The sequence below is a fragment of the Hevea brasiliensis genome, chromosome 16 (assembly GCF_030052815.1).
Source record: "Hevea brasiliensis isolate MT/VB/25A 57/8 chromosome 16, ASM3005281v1, whole genome shotgun sequence".
Classification (NCBI taxonomy): Eukaryota; Viridiplantae; Streptophyta; class Magnoliopsida; order Malpighiales; family Euphorbiaceae; genus Hevea; species Hevea brasiliensis.
Window position 1 is genome coordinate 35179944 of NC_079508.1, and position 6000 is coordinate 35185943.

Below are 6000 nucleotides of genomic sequence, written 5' to 3' on the forward strand. Positions count from 1 at the left end.
TTGAGTTTGCTTACAACAACAGCTACCAATCAAGCATTGGAATGCCTCCACATGAAGCCCTGTATGGCAGGAGGTCCAAAACTCCTTTGTGTTGGGATAAAGTGGGTGAAAGGAAGCTGATTGGCCTAGAGATTGTTTAGCCGACAGAGGAGAAGATCAGGCTTATTAGAGACAGGCTCAAGGCTACATCAGACAGATAGAAGTCCTATGTTGATCTAAAAAGGAGAGATATCAAGTACACAGTGGGTGATAAGGTATTCCTCAAGGTTTCCCCTTGGAAGAGGATTATGAGATTTGGCAGAAAGGGGAAACTTAGTCCTTGCTTCATTGGGCCTTATGAGGTTCTAGAGAGAGTGGGTCCTTTGGCATACTGTTTAGCACTACCTCCAGAGCTAGAAAAGAAACATAATGTCTTTCATGTATCTATGTTAAGGAGTTATAGATCAGACCCTTCTCATGTGCTACCAGTAGAAGAGATAGAGGTGAATCCATACCTCACATATGAGGAAGAGCCTATTGAGATTCTGGCATATGAGGTAAAGTAGCTGAGGAATAAACAGATACCCCTTGTGAAAGTGTTGTGGAGCCATCACTTAGGCAAGGAAGCTACGTGGGAGCGTGAAGAGGATATGAGGAAATTGAAGGAGCGGAAGCATGAAAATTGTTCATTAGAGCATTGAATTTCAAAAAAATTTCTTCTAGGGTTACATGCATCATACCATATCTCTTATGTGTCTAATTAATTTCAATGCTTAATTGTATATTAAAACACTTTTAATATGTATTAGGATCTATGTTTGCCATTCAAGACTATGAATTAACAAATTAATTCATTTAAACCCTAGTTTAAAAGAGGAATTAGAGCACTAACCTGTTTGATGCACTATGGATGTGATTGGCACCTTTAGGAAGCACCTAGGACCCCAAGTGTTATCCCTCTAGCTTGTCCACACCAAGATCACCAATGGCCAACCCCCAATTTGCTTCTCAAGCCTTTGCCAACCAATTATAAATTAAGTTTTTGCCTTTAGAGAGGTAGTATGTATGTATAGAACATTAGAAATAATATTTAGCAGATTTAATTCAAAGAAATTTGGGCAATTCTCTTTGAATTGATGAGACAAGATGAAGAGAGGAGAAGGAGAAAGAGGTGCCGCCACCTAGAGAGAAAATAAGAGTGTGTTATGTTTCTTCTTTTCTTTTCCCTTTTATATAATTAGGTAATTGAGTCACTCAAACCCTATGCCACCTGTCATCATCTCATTGCATCTTATTTTTAATTGACTTAATCACATTAAGCTAAGTGTCAAAGCTAAACTTAATCTTGACTTTGATCACCTTGCATAAAATGAAGACAAATGGCAAACTTATATGGTGCCATGTGTCACCATCTCATGATGCCACATGTCACCATGTGAAATGACCAAATTACCCTTATGTTGTAATTTTGAGTTCTCAATCCAAAATCATTATTTCTCCTCTTCTTATCAATTTATATTAAATATAAATTAATTAATTAATCTCTATTAATTAATTTCTCATAATTAAATTCGTATTTAAATACTTTAAATATAAGTTTAACTTATACTATACATCCAATAACCTAGATTTGGTTTTAAGTCATGCTAGAGACTTTGCAATCTTATTGCAAACTAAACCTATTTAATTAATCAATTAAACTCTTTAATTAATCAATTAAATCACATTTTACTTGGTGATTATCTTGTGTATGTGTGTGACTTACTAAGCTCATCACTAATTGGCAATGAGATATGATATTAACTCTTAATATCATCAGAACTCTTTCTTACCATGAATGATTTCTCTAAATTATTTTAGGCATCTCATTGACCATGGTTGACACCTAGCATAGCATGCCATGGCCACCCAATTAGTAACAAGGAATATCTTAAATAAACCTTTAATCAAATGTTACCATGCACTAGAATTTCTCTATTATAAAATCCCAATTCGAGTTAGAGTCATGGTTTATGTTAAACCCCATTTGCTATAAATATTATGTTTTCTTTTAATTCCAGTTCCTGATTAATTAGATTTTCTTGTCAGAAACTCTTTTCTGACTAAATCTGTCTATCCTGGCCAGGAACTTGAAACATCAAGAACAATTAAATGAATAAAGGACTTTATCCCTATTTACTTAGGGTAACAGATTCTATCTTGATCAACACCTACCTCCATATATAACTAGTAGGAGCCAACACATGTCCATAAACCCATACACAGTACAAGTATGAAAGCAGTATCAAACTCAAACTACCTATATACAAGATAAATGTGTTATCTCAGGTCTAAAGATTATATGCACTGATATGATATATGACAATGCATCGACAAGAGTAAACTCCATGTGCTTGTCATATGCATCACTGGTTCGGCCTACTTATCATGTATAAGTCCCTATCATATTAGTTATATGGCATGAGACTCACCATTCCATCTTATTTATATCTCATATAAATACCTTAGGAATAAACATGAATATAATCTTTTTGGATAAGTCATGTCCTGTGTGAAGTATCCTCAATTGTAAGTCAATTTATGATACTTTGTGCTTGAAATACTGTCACTCATATTCTTAACAACTTAAGGATAGAATTTCTAACAAAATATCATTGGACCTTTTCTATTACACATAAATAAATTATGTAAATGAAAAAGTGAAATTGCCTTTTATTAATAAAATATGTACAAGATGCATACTAAATGATATGCTCTATGCTTATGTCTAACTGAGCTTGTGACATAGGCTTAGTGAATGGATCAGCTGGATTTTCAGCTGATCCTATTTTCTGCATGGTAGCGCCCGCCCAACTATCTCTCTAATAATATGGTAGCGCCTTTCTATGTGTTTGGATTTTTGGTGAGACCGAGGTTCTTTATATCCAAATAGCCTCTTTTTTATGGCATTTAATGCAATAATATACTCGGTCTCTGTAGTGGAATCAGTATTCGTACTCTGTTTAGAACTCTTCCAATTGACTGCACCTCCATTACAAATGAACACAAACCCAGAGGTAGACTTTCTATCATCGATATCTTATTGGAAATCAGAATCAATATAACCATCCAATTGCAAGTTACCACCTTCATAAATCAAGAATAAATCCTTAGTTCTTCTCAAGTACTTAAGGATATTCTTGACAGCTATCCAGTGTTCCAAACCTGAATTGGATTAAAATGTCACACCCTATCCCTCTGTAAGGCATAACATGATCCGTAGTATACCTAATGAATTACCAACTTCGTCTACTGATAACCCATTAAATACACTACAAGGGATTTTAAAACTTTTCTTACTTCTTTTTACAGTGGTGAGCACTATTTACAGGTGTTAAAAAATTTTTTGAACTTAAGTGAAAGAGATAACACATTTGAATTATTAGGAATTTCTGTAAAAATTTTGGCGGAGTGCCCTCTGTATTTTGAATAAAACAGTTCTTCAGAAAACCTGTAAAAAGCACTTCAAACATATTTCTCAATCTCAAACTCCAACATAATTCAACACAATATGTTTTTCAACTCAAATCCACAATAATTTTTCAAAGACTGAGATAAAAGAAATACAGTACAAATTTTACAGGTCAAAATAACTCAAAATTTATTTTACAACTTCAATGTACAGTTTTAATTTACAAACTGCTCAAAATCAAGAACAATATGTACATACAGTGGTCATACATTATAGTACAAAATGCAAAATGTGGTATACTCATTATACCCGATAATCTCTCGCTGGATGTACTAGCAGCCTAGTCTGTTGCCCTATCCGTCTGTCTACCTGCGATAGCAATGAAAAGCTATCGCTGAGACAATGTCTCAGTGGTGCACAACATTAACCAAATACAACTTTAAATCACAATTCATAAATCATATAAATGATGGATACGTAAAACCATAGTTAAATTCAAGACAATGAATGTCATAAGGAATTTAACACAATATCACATTAAATCTCAGTAATCAAAACATAGTTAAATTCAAAAGACAGTGAATGTCAATAAGAATTTAAACTCTATTTTACAAATTATCAAATCTCATAATAACACAATTTAGTCGAATAATTTAAGAATACAGTGTTGCCAATTCATTCATAACTTAAGCCATGACACAAAATTTCTGATCAATGCCGCGTTGTACACCACGACAAAGCAATCACAACCCCACTAATCGAAATCAATGAGGAAGGGAGCTAGCTATATAATGAGTACTCATCCGATCACCTCAACTGGTAAACCAGAGAGAGAGAAAAATAAACGATCACGACTCCATAAATGGAGAAGGAAAATAAACGATCACAACCCCATAAATGGAGAAGGAATGATACGATACTGTCATGCTAAGTGTGAACACAAAATCAATTCCAAACATTTTATTCAAATGATTCGTAAGAATCCAATAAATTTTCAAAGTCATAATTTCATTCACAAAATGGCAACACAATTCATAAGTAACTTCAATTTTCACAAATCACACTAAATAATTTTTTCCACAGTTTCAAACCATTTATAATGCTTTTCAAGCAATAAGTATCCATTCAAACACATTTCCATAATTAAAAATAATAATATACAAATAGTCATAATTTATTTCAATTGAAAAATTCAAAAGAAATAACTGTTGTGCACAAACCTCTGATAACTGTCTCCTGGCCTTGAATCAGTGTTTCCTTCCCTTTCCCTGAGTCTTTGCTAACTGAGAAACACAATTTGAAGTGTTTCAGTACTCATTTAAACTGTCTCTAACGATAATGCTTGATAATTAATTCACTGAATTCTATTACTTGCTTAGTCAATCTAATATGTTAACCCTCGATGCATTCTAGGTAAATTAGGTTTTAATGTTACTAATGTGTCACATTCAATAGTCTTTTAGGGTTGGTACATGTTACCAAATTCATTTCCGTGTATACTGCATTTTCTTGCAATTTGCTAGATTCTAGGATACTAGTTTGACCTAGCCGGACGACCTAGTTCCCTCAGTTTTCGGGTTTTGGTCAAAACTAAAAACTTGTAGATCTATGTCTTATTGCACGCGGGGCAAAATTTCAGGTCATTCTGAGTTATGTAGACCAAGTTATGGTCATTTTACTATTGCTGGTCAAAATGCATCAAAATTGGTCACTTTATGTCATTTTAGGTTCGGCCAGTTTTTGGACCCAAATTTGTGAAAGCTTTTTGACTTGTTTATGGTCATTTCTGGGCTTTGGTGTCTTCATAAGAGTTGTAGATATAGGTCTTAACTATTCATGGTCAAACTTTTAGGTCAATTGGACCTGTTTTGAGTGAGTTATGACCAAAATACTAACTGCTGCCCAAATGGTCAGTTTTAAGGCCTTAATTGCACTAATCCGGATTTGGTCACTTTTCAAGTTACCTTACAAGCAGAATTTTGGCAAGCTTCCTTCATGAAAGTTGGCACATTTTGTGCCTAGTTTCACCTCCAATTGGTCTCATACCAATTGGAGCCACACACTTAAAGTTCTAGGCCAAAATGCAGACTGCCCTATTGCACTTTCTTTATTACTCATCAAAGCTCACTTTTAGCATTTACCAATTCACACATTCTTACCCAATCTGGTTTGTACCATAACCTAAACATATTTTACCACATATTGTTGATCATTTTGGCAGCTTACAATCACATTCAACATACACCACAAAGTGCAGAATTTGTCAAATTCAATTACAATAATTTAACTACCTATTCATGCTCATTTACATGTCCAACTTCACACCATCATACATATACCCAAACTGTCATAACAACTAATACAATTCAACATTAATATTCCATAAACCAAACATGAAATAACATCCTTATGGTTCACCAAACCAGGCTACTGATTCATGCATTACATTCCATTAATTTCCAAGCTTCAAATTTCAAGTACACTTTCACATACACTAAGTATACATCACCCAATTTATTCCTACACATATAAACACTGAATCAACCCTTTAATCTACCATTTACAAGCAA